The 17889-nt window shown below is 47.2% G+C and overlaps 1 long non-coding RNA gene across 2 annotated transcripts in view; it reads left to right on the top strand.

Annotated features, from left to right (window-relative positions):
* The window catches only part of LOC138567615 (uncharacterized), a 158946-nt gene extending 143826 nt beyond the window's left edge, over positions 1-15120 (top strand). For both annotated transcript variants that reach the window (XR_011302262.1, XR_011302260.1), the window contains one exon: positions 12001-15120. This is a non-coding gene — a long non-coding RNA (uncharacterized lncRNA). The remainder of the gene's footprint in view (positions 1-12000) is intronic.
* Positions 15121-17889: the final 2769 nt, after the last annotated feature.

Here is a 17889-nt window from a genome sequence, read left to right as displayed (position 1 = left end):
GTGCGATGCTGGTCCGCATACCTCTTCTGGCGCACCTTGGCTTGTTGCAGGTGTTCTTGGGCTCTCGTGAAAGCCTGCGAGATGGTCGTGTGGAGGGTCGTGATGGCTGGCATTTCTAGGGTCGTAGGGACGTCTAGCTCAGAAGTGCGAGGGTGCCTCCCATATACCGTAAAGAACAGCGTTTGCCCAGTGCTGCTGTGCAACGAGTTATTATAGGCGTACTCGTCTAAGAGGTCCTTCCAGTCTCCTCCTACCTGGTGAAGCATGCAGCTCAAGTATTGCTCGAGAGTCTGATTCGTTTTCTCCGTTTGACCGTATGTTTGGGGGTGATGGCTAGTGGACAATCGAATGTCCATTTGGGCATACGAGCAACATTTTCTCCAGAAGTTGGACACAAATTGGGTACCACGATCCGAGATTAAAACTGATGGGAATCCATGCAATCGCACCACGTTTTTGAGGAATATTCTGGCGAGACCGGATGCATTAGGCAGACCCTTGAACGGGAAAAAGTGGGCCATCTTGGAAAACAAGCCCACGATCACCAGGATGGTGTTATAACCTTGACAGGAGGGTAGATCGGTAATGAAATCTAGTGATAGCATGTTCCACGGGGCAGTTGGGATGTTCAAAGGTTGTAGGAGTCCAGCGGGTCCTTGCTTGGAGGATTTGTTCTGGTCACAGATACCGCAAGAAGAAATTAAATCAATTACATCCTTACGCCACTTTGGTCACCAGTAACTTCTTTTCACCTTAGCCAAGGTCTTAGCTATCCCCGGCTGGCCTTCCATGAGGGAGTCATGATGCTCCGAGATGACCTGTTCTTGAAGTTCTTTCACCGGCACGAACAGCCGGTTTCGGAAATAAGGCAATTGGTCCTTAATACAGTAGTGTTCTCCTCTGGAACCCCATTCTCGCAGTTGCTCCTGGGTTAAAACTTGCCGGACTTTGTATAGAAGCTCGTCCTGAGTCATGGTGGTTGTGATGCCTAAGATTCTGTCCCCTGGAATAATGGCCATGGTGTCCGGAGGTATATGTGCCACCTCATCGGTGCCCATGCGAGACAGAGCATCAGCCTTGCCATTTTTAACCCTGGGTCGGTACGTGATCACATAGTCGTACTCCGCAAAAAAAAGGGCCCAGCGTAGCTGCCGAGATGATTGAGCCTTTGCATCCTTCAGATATTGGAGATTTCAGTGATCCGTTATCACGGTGATGGTGTGTCTGGCTCCCAACAGGTAGTGTCGCCAAGCCTTGAAGTCGGCTTAAATGGCCAGTAACTCTTTATCTGTGATGGCATAATTGAGCTCCGGCGGCGAGAACTTTCGTGAGCAAAAGGCCACTGGATTTAGTTGGCCAGTGTTTGAGTCCCTTTGCGATAATACCGCACCCATCGCCATACTGGACGCATCCGTTTCCACTACATGAGGAAGATCTGGGCGTGGATCTCGCAAGACTGGAGCAGTGGTAAACTTCGCCTTGAGTTCCTGGAAAGCCTTTTCAGCCTCTTCTGTCCAACAAAACGTCTTGTTGCACTTCCTCAATAATGAAGTAATCGGGTGTACTATTTGAGAGAACCCGGGAATAAAACGGCGGTAAAAGTTCGCAAAGCTCAACATACTCTGGACTCCCTTGATTGAATTCGCCGCTGGCCAGTTGAGGACAGCGTCAACCTTCTGAACATCCAGTCGTATGCCTTTAGGTGAAAGGATGAAGCCCAGGAACTCTACTTCCATAACATGGAACAAACACTTCTCCAGCTTGGCGTAGAGATGGTGTTGACGGAGCTTGGTCAGAACTGCCCGGACGTACCTAACGTGATCTTGGTCGATGCCAAATACACCAGAATGTCATTGGAGTAAACTAAGGCGCAGACATCAACTAGCTCTCTTAGAACATCATTCATGAAGTATTGGGACGCAGCTGGGGCATTGGACAGGCCGAACGGCATCACTTGATATTCGTATAAGCTGCACTTGGTACAGAACGCCGTTTTCCACTTGTCCCCTTCTTTAATACGCACTAGACGGTAGGCACTTCTAAGGCCCAACTTGGTGTAAATCTGGGCTTCCTTGACCTGATCTAATAACTCCGGGATCAGAGGCAGGGGATACCGGTTCTTGATGGTGAATTGGTTCAATGCACGGTAGTCGATGCTCTTTCTCAATTCTCCTTCCTTCTTCGGTACAAAGAATAACTGAGCCGCTGCCGATAACTTAGACGGGTGGATGAAGCCATTGGCTAGGTATTGTTTCAGGTACGTTTTCAGGTGTTGGTTTTCAGGTTCAGTGAGCGCGTAAATTCGCCAACATGGAATTCGGGCTCCAGGTAACAGATCGATCTGGCAATCGTAGGGCCTGTGGGGTGGCAAGGTGTTTGCTTGCTCCTTTTGGAAACATCTTTAAAGTCCTGGTATTGCATTGGTAGAGTAGCAACCCCCCCAAGGACACTTACAATACCCTCTCGAACAGAAGAACTAGCATGCTTCCCCTTCCGTCCTTTTGGATAGCAAGTGTGCGTGCAGCCATAGGCAAAGATCAATTCGCGAGCACGCCAGTTGATCCGTGGGTTATGTGTGACTAGCCACGGCATTCCTAAGATTAATCGGAACTGCAGTGCTTTGATAAGATCAAAGGTGATGATTTCACGGTGACCATCTTCACACAGGAGAGTGAGTTCTGTGGTGTATTTGGACACAGGACCCAAGGCGATCTCAGTTCCATCGACAGTGGTTACAGTCTCAGTGGTTGGCTTAGGGCAGAGTGGTAGCCCCATCTTTGCTGCGAGGTCCTGATCTATTATAATTCCCCACTGCTCCGCTATCAATATAAGCTTCCAATGAGTGCATGTTTGATGGCTGCTGGTGGGTGATTAAGATCAAGGGTAGAGCAACATGGGAGGTCTGTAGTTAAATCTCCTCACTCGACAATTGGACCCCTACAATTGCCAGGCTTGGCAGTTTTCCGACTCCTCACTAGGGGTCTCATTCTCTGTAGCACCGACGGTTCTTCTTGGTGGCTTGACAGGACATTCCTTAAGGAAGTGGCCGGCTTTCCCGCAGTACAGGCACAACTGCTGCTCTCTCCTCTTTTCTCATTCGGCTTTGGTGAAGGGAGGCCTAACTCCTCCTAGTTGCATGGGTTCAGTGGTGCCTTCGGATCCCCGCTGCGCTTGATCTTTGGGCCGCACGAACATGGGACGAGAATCCGGCTTACTACGGTCATTTTTCCGATCTTGCAATCGCAGGTCCAGTTGCACCACCAAGCTAATGAACTCGGCACAATCCCGGGCTGGGTCCACCACTTGGGCCAAAATGTCCTTTAGCTCCCCTCGCAAACCCCGGTGGAACAAGGTGGTCCGTTTGTCCTCCGGCCAATCTGCTTCGACCACCAGTCTATTGAAAGTGGCGATGTACGCCAAAAGATCCTGGCTTCCTTGACGAAGGGACAAAAGTTCGTTTTCTAAAGCCTGCTTATTGGAGCGCCTGGCAAAGAGCTTTTCCAGTTCCTGCTGAAAACCTCCAAAGTCTTGTAACAGGGGGTCATCCCGGCTGATAAACGGCACCGACCAATCTCCTACACTTCCACTCAGGTAGGATAAAACAAAGGCCATGCGCGATTGGTCATTGGGAAACGACCCAGGTCTGCACAGAAAATGAAGGTGACACTGGTTCATGAAGGTCGCGTATCGTCGAGGGTGTCCCGAGAAACGCTCCGGTGGAGCTAGTGGTACTGTTCCAGGTAGGTTGATCTGGACTGGATTACTCGTTGGAGTTGCCGTTGTAGGGCCGATTCCCGGCAATGGGGCTTGCCCGGCTCGCGATTGAAGGAGTTGTCTGCCAAGATCATCAGTTCGTACTTTGGCCACAATGAGTTCTCTCTGCAAGGCGTGGGTTTCTTGTCGAGCTGAGTGGACCTCTGCATGTAACAGCCCTAACAATTGGGCCAACTGGTCAGTTTCCAAGGTTTCCATACTAGGCGCCCGGGTGGATTATTAAGTACGGCATTGCGTTCTGTAACGCTCACGTTGTATCCACAGGGACGCCACTTGACAGGTCTGAGATGCTTCTGGGAACACTGCACCTTCTCCAGGATTTGTGCTGCCAAGGGTCAGTCCTAGAAGGCAGGAGGTAGGTTTTAGCTACTACACTTTCCCTCGAGGCCCACCTACCTGTGCTCCCCTTGCGGTTCCCCTTGGGACTTCTCTCACCTTGGTTTTCGTTAAGGTGCGCTCTCCGTCCTGCCGTGCTGGGCAGGGGCGCGTCGTCTCTGGGCACCGTGTCACCGAGTTACTTCACTGGTGTGGGCCTGGAGTCCAGACCGGCTGCGACTCCACTTTTGAGGCAAGTCTTTCGTATTAAGAATGAATGTCTGTAATTGTAGATGTTCTGAATAACCTTCACCTTCTTTATTGCAGATGCCGAAGGGATGATGGTGAAATCGAGCTGATACAGGAGGCTGAGTTCAAGAAGGTAAAAGGTGCGCAAAGCGCGGCGCTATGAGCGTCCTTGAAGGTTGGCTAACCTGTGCTGTTGTTCCTTGCAGGTCGCGGGAGGAATCCTGGAAGAAGGTGATCGAAGGGATCAGACGCCGGATAGACGATGTTCGTGTGGCGATTGACTTCCAGGAGAGCTTCGTAAGTAAGCTTGGTAATGTCTTATTCTCGTCCTTCTTCCCAGGGATGTTGCTGGAGGAAGACAGCGAATGTCCAAGAAGACTCCGGGTGGATGGCAGAGCTGGAAGCTGGGCAGGTAAGGATGACTGTGGTTCTTCTTCTCCTCTCGCCCATGCAGGCCAAAATGCTGAGCAGGACCGGGTGAACGTCACGCTGCAAGAGCAGAATAATGCGAAGCACGTGCCTTGGGTCGGGCGTGGTTTAAATACCCAGCAGGTATCCCAGGTGCCTTCGGGGCGGGCCCCACCCTGGATGCTAGACTGCTTGTTGCAGTTCCCCATTGATCCTTGTGCGGGCAGCCATGTTAGTCCATTGCCCATTGAAACCCACAGCTGCCATGTGAGCCTGATGCCAGCGGCGCCTGGACTGACTCCAAGGGACCCGAGAGGGGCAGAATTGGGCCCTTCGGGCCGTGTTAAAATACTGTGGCGAGGGCCAGGGAGCCCGAGTTCCTTGGCCTGGGGTTAAGGTTGTGACATCTTTGGACCTCGACGGATTCCAGGGCCTTTCCGTGGGCCTCAGCGTATCCTTGGCCTGCCGCTTCTGAGAATCGGCTGCTTCTGAGAATCGGCAGCGCCAATCCTGGCTAAGCTGCCGCCGCTGTCCTCCGTGGTGGGGAGGCGTGTTTCACTGTTTTCCTTATTTCTCAATAGTTCATGTACAAGTATGGTTGTTGACTCAGGTTTCCCCAGTATAGCCCACTTGGTCTTCTGTTTGCCAAGTGCAGCCACAAGGGATAGAGTCACTCTCTCTTGCCTTTTCAGATCGTGAGTCAGAGGGCCAGGTTTCCTCATCCCTAGACTTGGTTAAACTTGGTTCACTCTCCTGCCAAATACTGCCACAAAGAAGATGACTTATATTTCTCCTCTCTTGTGGGGGCAGGACCCAGACCTGTATTTCCATACAGATTTGTTCTGGCAGACGTGGTTTACTCTCGTGCCAGGTACTGCTACGAAGAAGATGACTTATACTTCTCACTTCTTGTGGGTGAAAGTCCCAGACCCATATTTCTCTCGTTAAATATTTAAGGTTCTTTTTTATCCTACCCCAGGGGTTCCCTTCTTGCCCCTGCTCTGTGGGTCTTGCTGTATTAACTTCTTCTGAGTCTTCACAACTCCGTTGTGCCCCCACCAACTGTCTCGGCAACCCAGGTACCTTTAGGGTTTCTGCTGCCGTGCTCCAGTTGGTCTCAGTCTCTTCCTTCTCTAGTCTTGTGGCTTCCTTCCCCTTCTGATGTACTAAAGTGGCTCCTCAGTCTCTGGTCCTTTGCAGATGGTGCATCTTTACCTGGCCGCACAGTCCAGCTTCTCTGCAGGTCTGCACCTCTGCTTCGCCAGCTTCCAGGTCGGTCCTTCAACATCAGACTGTGTGAGGATGTCACGCACTCTCGCCAGCATCTCAATTAGGAACACTTTCTTGCCTCCACACTGAACTGCTTCCTCGCTCATGGCTTCTCAAGGGAGGGCTTGACAAACCTCCTAGTCAGTTTTTATGCTGGTGTTGGTAGTTGCCCTTAGTGGAGAACCAGAATGCTCACACCTACTGCTGGTAGTGATCTTCATAGTTCTGCACCTCCTCCTCGCCGTGAAGTAAGTCATACTTGGGTAGTGTTGGCTCTTCTTCATCTCAGTGGATATTATGCCACTGGCCCTACACAGGTACATGAGGTTGTTGGGTATATTATTGGGGTGTACAATAGGTGTAGGTTTAGGAGGTGTAATTGGGAAGAGGTTAAACCGCACTCCCCCTAGATGTCTGTCCCTGTCCCCGTCCCCAGAGGTGGAGTCTCTCCCCATGAGATCTTACCGCTGTGTACCACCCACAGGGGGACTATTGGGTAATGACCTCATCTCCCCGGCCTCATGTGAAGGGCTTCCCCCTTGGGGAAAAGTGACGACATCTAGGGATTTGTCACAACAGGTACCTGATGAGGGAACTCCTTAGTGCCATCGACCTATCAAATATCGTTCAACGATTCTCCACGATATAGGAGAACCCTTCCGAATTTCAAGAGGTGCTCCAGGTCATCATTAATTATTACAAGCCCACAAATGTCGATTGTAACCAGTTATTGAGAGCTGATTTCCTGACCAATACTTTTACACTCCTAAACCAAAAATGTAACTGGCCTGCAGAGGCACCTGCCCCCCCCAAAGACCTGAAAAGATTTACTGATAGAGTGGGGAAATCCATTTCAGAAATCTGTCCCAAGAAAAACTGATTAGTCTAAAGCCAATTTGTGTAAGAAGGGTAAGGGAGAAAATCCGACTTTTACCAGCATTTAAAGAGGTGCTATGATCAGTACTCAGGGATCCCAAACGCCACTGCCACGGCTCCGCAAACTGTAGTGTCACACTTTGTGATCGGACTCCAGTCAAAGGTTGCCTAAGGATTAAATCTGTCCTTATTGGTTGGGACGGAAAGAATTTGACTGAAGAACTGTACGATGCACAGCACATTCATGAGACAGCTGGAAGGTAGAAAGAAAACACTAAAGCAAAGCTAATGTCATTACAGATACAACAGTTGCAACTCTCTCAGGCAGGGGGGTGGGGAGTACACATTGAGTACTAGGTACCGAGGAAGGGGCTGAAGTAGAGGAAGAGGACATCCGTCCCAGACTTGTTACGGGAACAGTAATGAATGACCCACTGGAAATGTGTATAATGATCAATGAAACTATTGTAAGGAGATTGGTAATTGCATGTCACAGTGCCCGAATCGGTAGCCTTCACAAGGTAGACAACCAAATTAACCCTCTGCACCTTTCTCCGAACTCACATTAGGATAGCCATGGTGTCTGTGAGATTGTTGCCACGCAAATACTGCTTAATCTGTCTGACACTTATGTTGATTATGCTGTCAGTGGAAAGAAAGTTTCCTTTCAGGTTGACACTGGGGTAACATGCTCCGCACTGAGAGCCTCTGAGGTTCCACATGTTATTTTTTCTGAGGAAGTTATTGATGCTGTTGGTATTGGCAGTACTCTAATATCCCATTCTGTTTATTATCCTATGAATGTTACCTTAGGCCTGTTTCTGAAGATCATGCTATTCTGTTGAGTCCATGTACTCCTGTCAAAATGTTGGGTTTAGATCTGTTATGCAAAATTAGTTGTACCATTTACTGTTCGCCTGAAAGTATATTCCTTGATATGCCCGTTCATCTGGAATTAAAGGTTCTGGAGAGGCCAATTCGCAATCGGAACCTTGAAATGACCCTCCCCTGTTTCACAAGGACTGCTAGGCCAGGTTCCTTCCCAAGTTATGGTCCACGCATTCAAATGGTGTTAAGTGCATGCTGAATGTTGGATCAGTGAAGATCACTCTGAATCCTGCCAAACCGGTATTGTTTGTTCCACCATACCCTATATCTAAACAAGCAGAAGAAGATCCTGTCCTGTCACAGAGACATTGCTTGAGCAAGGAATCATAGTACCCACTCAGAGTCCATTTAATAACATGCTTCTTCAGATCAAGAAGCTAGTAAGGATGTCTATCGTTTCGTTCAGGATTTGCCCACAGTCAATGCAACCATGCTACCCACCTTCCTTGCTGTCCCACACCTGGCCACCATTTTGCCCTGCATCCCAGCCATGGCCACTTATTTAACCATTGTTGATTTGTGCTATGCATTCTTCTCAATACCTGTACACCATGAAAGACAGTTTTTGTTTGTGTTTACATATATATTCTTGCAATTTGTGTTCTATACGCTTCCTCTGGAGTATTTTGAAAGCCCCACCCTTAGATACTGAAAAGAGATCTTGACTCGCTTGAGTTCATAGGAGGGCCAGTTCTAGTGCAGTATGTGGATGATCTTTTGGCAGCTTCACCCTCCTTAAAAGCTTAAAAACAGGAGTATCTTTGTTTACCAACAGCTCTTACTCATAAAGGTCACAAGGCTTCTAGTGGGAAATTGCAATTTTGTTTAACCGTGTTCTCTATTTAGGCCATGATATTTAGGCAGGTCAAAGACACTTGTCCCAAGATCACATTAAGGTGATCCAGCAAGTCCCAAAGCCCCAGACTAAAAAGCAGAAGAGGGGATTCCTCAACATGGTCAGTTACTGCCAAAAGTGGATACTGGGACATACTTCAATAGTCAAGCCCCTTCAAACATTGGCACATGATTCAGACACTGAACCCCAGTCATGCTCTAAGGATGCTGGCAAAACCTTTGTTGTGTCAGGGTAGCCTGGTAACTTGCCCACAGAGTGTAGACGAAGAATTCTACCCAACAATGTAACCCTGTGTATGGAGTTAAAATACCATACCAAGGGATCTATTATTTGGAAGAATGGACCCAGACACGAAAAGCAGACCTAGAGCCGGAAAGGAAAAGGCACGTTAACAAAGGCCTTTGAGCTTTAGAGGCAAGTAACAGTGTATCCAAACAGGACTAACCTTAACAGAGCTTCTCACAAGTAAAAAATAAGACAACCGTGGTTGGTCGAAAATAGGTGGATTCAATCGAGTTGCAAGGAGGTATGCAAATCTGGAGGGAACAAGGTACAAAGATACAACAGCGAGGTTTTGGTATAATGAAAAGAAATGGGAAGGAAAAAGAGATCAGGATGGATTAGATGGGCCCTTACCGTGTTCCTGTTGATGATCAGCCTCTGACGTGCAGAATAGAGGAATAATCACTCTTTAGGTAGTTCCGGAAGCAACACCATGGGAAAAGACTACTCCCGTGCACAACAGAACGCCTAGTGGCCAGGAAGTCACTTGAAGAGCCCGACAGAACGCGGACGCTCCCAAAACACCCTCCAAGTACCAAGAAGTCTCTAGTCCGTACCGGGATGAAAGGGAGTGAGAGGCTTCCGGACTACCAGGTAGTGATCAGAGGTGGGGATCCAATCCAGAGTGCAGTACGATGGAAGTCCGATGTGCAGGTAAGATAGAAAATGAAAGACGAAAACAATCTGTTTAACAATCCGGGTCGGCAATGTGATGGCAAGAACAATCCAATATCGAGTGGAGGAAGAAATCCGAGGAGCGGTCCGGGTCGGCAAACGTGGAAGACAGTGGTAAGCCAAAATCGAGAGGAGACAGAAATCCTTTGAGCAGTCCGGGTCTGCAACTTGAGTGGTTAGGGAGACAGCAGATCACAGCAAACAAAACAAAAATGAAAAGGACTTGAGAGACACAAGGTAACAAGGGTAGGAGTCACGTGGAGCAGAAACTGGAAAGTAGAAACGAAGTTCAAGGACAAAGTAACAGGTCAGGAAACTAATAAACCAAACTTGAGTATTCACTAGATACTTAGCGTACTTCAGCCAAAATCAGAAGCACTGATTCAAAGTCAAGGCAGAGTTTAAATGGTCATGAAATCACGTGACAGAGCGTTTGCATGATGACGTATGCCTCATTGTTTATATCCAAGTTTCCACAGCAACTGCCATCGGGCTGTAAACAGCGCCCGTTTCTTTAAGACATTGAAACCTCAGCGCCGTATCTTGTAGTATAAGGCTTTCCCCGAATAGCGACAGGCAATACTTTGAATGGTTTGGACACTCTGGAAGTATTATAAGACAAACTTCTGGGAATACGTGACGTAAGAGTAGAGGAATCACTAGGGTTCCTGACATGTTGCAATTAAGCAAGAGCTCTTAAGCGCTCTGACCTTCGGTTTGCCAGATTATCAGAAACCCATTGTCTGGATTTGTAATTAACGTGAGGGATTTGCCCAGGGCACGTTGACACAGATGCATGGTTAAAAACATTGTCCAATCACGTACTACAGCATGGCATTAGATCCTTAGCCAGCTGGGCTGCATGTGTTTCTGTAAGCTCTCACAGCCACTGCCGTACTGAAAGCAAAAGCTGATGTGCTGGTTCAGGGACATCCATTGATGGTAGCGGTACCACATACGTTTCTCACTCTATCAGTAAAAGGGAAAACTCAGCACATTTCCAATTCCTGACTCACCAGGTATGAACAACTCCTTATATCCTCAGCTAATGTTACTCCCAGTCAATGTTCTATTCTGAATTCTGCTTCTTTGCTCCTAATTCCCAGTGATGGGAAATCCCATGATTGACTTGTATTGGTCAAAAACATTATGACTGCCCGAGCAGAATTAAAAGATGTGTCTTTACAAAATACAGACATTATTTTCTTTTTGGATGGGTAATGCTTACATAGTGATGAATGAGGAGGATTGTTTGCTGGGTATTCTATGTGTACTCATTATGATGTACTGGAAACGTATCAATTGCACAACGGTTGATCTGCCCAGTAAGCCAAATTAACTGTCCTCACCTGAGCAGGTATTGTATCTAAAGATTAGTCTGTCACCATCTATACAAAATACCAATACGATCATGAGGTAGTTCATTAATTACTTCTGCCCTGGCTATTGATAAGTGCAGCTGGTATGACACCTCACCATGCTTTACTGCAGCGGGCAACACTTTAGCTAATAAAGCAACTAGAAGAGTGGATTTACATGGGCCCCTGACTCCTAAGGATGTCCTTATCTGTGTTTCAGTTCAACAGTTACTGATTGCATCTCTTTCTAGTAAGAGAAGGAGCTGCGGTTGCGGAAATCCTGTAAGTTGTTCCCAGACTTGCATTGGCGCTCCTCTGATGGCCGCCTTGTAGCGCCTAAAGTAATCCTACCTTACCTCGCCAGAGTGGCACACTTCATTGCTCACTCATGTAAAGCGGCTATGATTGACATTGTAAAGCCTGATCAGTTTTGCCCGTTCTTTCTCTACCATAGCTCAGAATTACTGTGAAAATTGAGCTGCGTGTCTTGCTCACAATGTTGGAAGAGCAGTGAGAATGAGGCCATATACACATCCAATACCGAGTGGTCCTTTTCTGAATGTCCAGATAGATTTTGTGCAGCTCACCCAAAGCATGGGCTACAAATTCTGTTTGACCACAGTTGATATATTTTCGGTCTGGGTAGAGGCCTACCCCTGTCCGAAATATGATACTTTTACTGTTGCAAATGGTCAGATGCATTTCACAGGTCAGGTTATCAGAGAGGTTTGCAAAGCTCAACATCCCCAAACAGTTCCTCTGTGCTCATCACCTCAGTCTAGCGGTAGTGAGGAATGCTGAAACGGTTACCTGAAGAACAGACCATCAAAGTGTGTTGAGGAAACGGGCTGAACTGGCCAAAGGTCCTGCCTCTAGTTCTGCTACACATGCATTGTAATCCACACTGCAGATATGGCCTGTTCCCGCATTAGAATGTTACTGGGCAACTCACCACCTGTTTCTCATTGCCTAAATTGGCATCTCAAAGATGAGATGGTATTGAAATACTGTCAGGCTCATGTAAAATCTGTCTGTTCTCTCCATTCGCAGGTGAGAACTTCCTTGTCTGAACCAGTAACTGGTGCCTGCCATCTAATGCTTCAGGGAGACATGGCCTATATCAAAGTGCAGCCCCACAAAAAAAAAAAAAAAAAGGTGCAGCCCCACAGGGTTGGTCCTCACCTGGTCCTGATCACCACTCAGACAGCCATGAAGTGCCAGGGAATGCTGCATGATTCCATCTGCCGGGAGATCCAGATGCCGGCCACTGACCCTGGAGCTGGGGCCTCCCACACCTTCTCCCCCAGAGCTGATTTGCCAGGATCCGATGCCACAAGAACTGACACTGCAAGACCTGAGACGACAAGGTCTGCCTCACTACCGTCCATGCCCGATCCTACGAGCTATTCTGGAACTTGGGCGAAGGCCGACTCTACAACTTCTACTTCATTTGTATGCCTAGGTCCAGTCGGGACCCCCAGTTGATGAACTTGTTCAGTTTAGTGGGATTCCTTCAAGAAGGGATGTTTCATCTACTCCAGCAAGCAGTGGATTCCCCACCCAGCTAGAAGCTGATTCAAGTCTCCTTAGAGACGCTCAGTGAATTGTTACTGCTTTGCAAGAACCAATTTCCTCCACAATGGCCATGAAGGGAGGCATGAGTAACGTGTAGGAAGGACATTTATTTCTTACAAAGTTCTGTTCCCACTTTCCACTAAATATCTCCTCCCACTGATAAGGACCAAGGGCAGTGTTTGCAGAAACCCTACCTCAAGATGTCATGCCCTGAAGGCTTTTGCCCTGTGTTCGACATCTTTGCTGCTGCCATTTCCTTCCATCATGAGCAGTTTGTTTATCCTGCTGTGGGTAAATTATTGCCTCTGACTGTGTTTGCCTCCAGCGCTCTCGCTGAATAGTTCTTTCGCTTCGCATCTGGTGACTCACTTTGTCTGTCTGGAGTGGAAAGAACGGAAACCATGGACGCTTGACTCTCAAAACCTGGAGAGTGGAGCTATCTTTAAACTCGATTGAACTCTCTTGTTGAACTGCTTTGGAACTTTGGAACTTGTGGTGGAATGTGTTTGTATGACAGTTGTACAACGACTCAATGTGTGCCATTGCGGATTCTCCTTGTCTTTGCCAATGCCATCACCATGTTCAATTACACCTGCCAACAGTGAAGGACCTAGCGCCCACTCATGGACGTACAATGATAATACTTTTCTTCTTGTAGCTTGGCAATGTGCCTGCACTCGGAATGTCTCAGACTGCTGTATCTGTGCCCACACTCCTCTTGAAACGACCTTTGAATGTCATGTTTTGCCTGTCCCGTTTGATTGGGGAGACGTCTGCAGAGACAGCAGATAGGTTCCCCAGTACTGTGGTCCCGAGCCCTGTATTGGTTATCGTTCCCAGATGTGGTTTACTGGTCCTATACATTTTCCCTTCCCTGATCAGCTTTCATGAAAATCTGCCTTGATTCACCTTTCTGCTCGTGCTACATGGCTCTTGTGTTACACCAACAAGGGTTCAGTATTGACGACAGTTAGTAAATATCGATATTATATTTCTTCCAGCACCAGTGTGATTAGTAACAATGTTACTTTCATGTATGCTAATGGATTTAGATACATTGACTCTGGCTATGCCACATATGAAGGAACATACTTAATTTGTGTGATCAATGCATACTCTTTTTTGCCTACGGACTGGGGTGGAAGTTGTTATATAGGATAGGTCATGCCTGCCATCGGCCATTCTACAATGTTTCCTTCAGCACCCACTGTAAAATAAATTCTGGTTGGGAAAAGTTTGCTGATGGTATGGCATATATCAATCCTGGATTGGGAATGAGATAACCCTGGGCCGACTGTCAAAATTATCTATGTTACTGGAGAAAGTCGCAAATGATACTGTGCTATCTATTTCTTTGCCCTCACATCAAGAGATAGCTATCTGCACTATGGTACTACAACATCGAATGGCATTGGACACAATTCTAGTCTCAAAAGAGGCGTTTGTGCTCTCATGGGATCAGAATGCTGTACTTTTATATCTAACTATGATAGAAATATCACTGACATTGTCTCCCACATAAACAAAAGAGTAGATGCTCTCCTTGAAGGCAATGCCTCTCTCTGGATGGTCACTATCGTCTTGGCTCACTACAACTTTTGGTTCTTTGGGAGGGTTCATTTTACACACTGTAGTGCTGATTTTCATTCTCTTGATGGGTATATATTGCGTATTCCTTTTGATGAAATATTTGATTGCTTGTTATGTTATGTTATGTTATGTTAAAGGTACTTATATAGCGCACCGTCACCAACGGAATTGGTCCCCAGGCGCTTGTATGAGGGAAAAGTAAAAGAAATCCTTAAATGTATCAAAATGTTGTTTCTAAGGAAATCTGAGGAAGTGCTGAACCTCGACATGAGATTTTATGAGATGCATATCCTTGAAACTGTAGCTGGAAGAGACTGTAGGCAAGGTCTCATAGGAATGATTGTTGTGGAAGAATTAGATGTGTTGCATGTTTAACTCAGCCCTGTTCATTTTAATATAGTGAAATGCCTCAATAGTGCCTATCGTATACTAATGTGTTGCCATCATGAATGTTCTATGCCTAACTGATGTAGCTGTGCGCATGCTTGCACAGAGATGCATCCCCATGTATGTTGCAAGATGCTCATTTCATAAGTATTTCCATTTTGGCTTCTGCAAGGAAGAATTAGTTTAGACCGCTCTATTGTTTAAGTACCAACATTAGGCTCACCAGGCATTACCCCAGTGCTCTGTGGAACATAGTCTGGACTAGATAATGATGACTTTAGACGGAACTTGTTGAACTGGCTGCGTACTAACGACCTCTAGATATTGCTCACCTTCTGGACCGACGACCCCTGCACTAACATGTGAGATCATAGGTGGCCATTGCCATCTCTCTTCCATGTCAATGTAACCCTGATTGTATGTATACCCCTCAAAACTGTATGCAATACATATGTGTCTGACTTCATGTACCTATTTGTATTCTGTAACTGAGCTTCAAGTATCCTTATAACCATATGTACTGTGTAACTAAGCTTCAAGTATCCTTGTAACGGCTGCGCCCAGCTATCTCAGGGTTTGGTGCGCATTACCAAATAAATAAACAGACAAACAAACAAACTTGCTTAATTGTAACTAAAATGTGTCTGAACCTCCCAGTGAGGTTCCCTAACACCGACATGGGAATGTTGTCAAGATTCATGAGCCTACCCGTTAGAGTCTGTAAAAAAGGCAGAACACTATCTGTTACACTTAGGAATGTTCTCATCGAATGTTGTTAGACATGCCCCTCCCATAGCAACTTTTAGTATTAGAAGGTATAAGAGCTTATGCATTCTCTGGGGGGAGGAAGGGCATTGTTCGTTTGAGCATGGTATGGACGCCATGATCTGGATGTGTTCATTCCATTCGGTACTATTCATATCTGCTTGTTGTTCGCTGATTGCCATTAAAGACATTTAGCAACCCTATGCTTATTGGATTATTCGCCGAAAAGAAGTTTTTCATCGACACTAGGCATCAAGGCCAGAAGATGATGGTGTGACGCCCATTCGCCATTCCACACAATATGAAAGGACTGTTTGGGATAAAGATGCAATACAAATAGCCCTGTATAGGAAAGGGCTTCAAATGATCTTCCTTTGGAAGCATTGTTGGAGGGAGAGTGAGCAGCGAGTGAGAGCACTCTGGCAGTCGCATACAGTCAGTCTGTTTACTGCTTTCATCATTTTGGAAGGAGGAGCTGCGGAATCAAAAACTCACCCTCTCGCAGAGGGAGTCGCGGAGAGTGAGCAGAGAGTGAGAGCAGTCTGGCAACCCAGCCAGCCGAACAATGCGGCAATGCTGGGGAAGGCTTGGTTTGGACCTCGCATACTAAAGTTCTTATCCCCGGGAGAGAAAGCATTGCAACGCCAGACCAGCTGATCCGACATTGATCGTCGTGATTGGCCCTCTGCAGCTCAAGTGCTTCCAATCCCTGACGCTGGCAGGCGGAAGACGGCCCTCCCTGGCAAGGCCCGACTGATAAGGCCCGTCTGTGCCTGTTCGTGGCTGGGGAGCTGGGGGCCCTTACCCTCTCGCCACCCATACAAATGCACGATAAAAATTGACTGTCCCTCCGAGACCCCATCTGACTTAACACGCACCTCGAGTGCAATTGACTACCTTGTTCTCACCCACATGCTTCATAGCATTTGTGCAAGTTCCAGGTTCAAACAGTTTGTTCTCACCCCATTATCCGTTCGGCACCCCCTCAATGTGACTTATGCTTGCTGAAATCCACTCACCTCTTACATCTCGACACGTATCTTATTAATGTTTGTAACTATAACAGCATTGTGAATTGTAACCTTAATACCCCTCTCCACACATCTTAATGCCCCTTTCTCTCATGTCACGCATATTATAGAACATCTAGCAATGCTGACCTGTTTAGGTGCCATTACTTTTTTACGCCAGATTGTATTTTCAATTGTGTAACTATGCTAGTTGATATTACAGCACTGTCTAGTAACTAGTAATGGTAACCTGCTTATATTCATAAGCCTTAATTACGCCAAGCTACTTTCAACTGTGTGCCTATGCTAGTTGGTATCACTGTACTGTCTAGTAACTAGGAACGCTGACCTGTTTATATATGCATTAGCCTTAATTACACCAGGGTACTTTCAATTGTATGCCTATGCCAGTTGGCACCTCCGCTCACTACTGTCACTAACCAATCCCTTGATACACACCTAGATCACTAACTTGCCCACACCCTCCACATTACCTAGACCCACTCAGTATTCCAGTGCAAATAGGAGTAAAAGCCTACGCCCATCATCCAAACTCCCTGTAGCTCACTAACTGCTCAGGTGATTAACCACAGACAAAATCCCAACCAGATCATGACTAGCCTATTACCCTGCATGGCTGGCACCTTTGCCCAGTATGGAAAAGGTTTAGCGCAACTCTGGTATCCACGCCACCACAACCACCCATGTCCTACACCCTTCCTACACAAAGCAGCTCATTTCCCACCACCCTCAGCAGGGCCCCTTGGTACTATGACAATAACTCCGAAGCCCAAAGGCATAGCAACTCCTATCAGCCATTTTTGTGATACCCTGTTCACCACACCTCTTCCCGACTTCCCCCATGCTCCTACTTACCTCTGCAACCCGCCCCCACCCGCACCCACCCCAAACCAACAGCATATCCCCCACTCCTTACATTACAACAGCCTGCACCTTAGGCCTACCAGGATCCACTGCCCTGTGTCTAGGCAAGAGGCGGCGCAAGCAACTCAGCTGTAGAATATCAGTAAACTCTCGACCCACTACTATTCCCATCCTAGGGACCATGACACATTTGAGACTAACTTCACGCACTTGTTTGAACCATCACTTCATCACCGACCCCCTACCACACACCATTTTGCCCACGCCTCTGCGAGATATCGTGCCCACACCACCCAAGGCACCCAGATCCGCTGCCCCCCCCTCTTACAGATTGTACTTCTCATTCTACAGCGCCTAACTCCAGCATCAAAGGTGCACTCATAAATGCTCGGTCTCTAGGAGCTCATGCTACCGCCATCCATGACTTACTCCTCGACCAACATCTCAACTTTCTAGTTATCTCAGAAACTTGGCTTTACCCAGCCTTAGGTCCCTCACAAGCCCTCATCATCCCCCCAAATTTTACAATTTTTAGGGCAGATAGCCAGGATAACATAGGAGGTAGATTAGCGCTAATAGCTAAATCTACTTTGCAGTTCAGACCATGCCCCCCTAGACCCGGTATTGGGTTACAAACTCCTTCTATTAAAACATACAAACAACCCTGAAACTACTACAATCAACTTTCTCATCATCTATATACCACCCAATAATTCCAACCACCCTG

This window comes from Ambystoma mexicanum, chromosome 2p, assembly GCF_040938575.1.
Source record: "Ambystoma mexicanum isolate Mex_15411 chromosome 2p, UKY_AmexF1_1, whole genome shotgun sequence".
Lineage (NCBI taxonomy): Eukaryota > Metazoa > Chordata > Amphibia > Caudata > Ambystomatidae > Ambystoma > Ambystoma mexicanum.
This window is presented reverse-complemented; position numbering and strand designations above follow the sequence as displayed.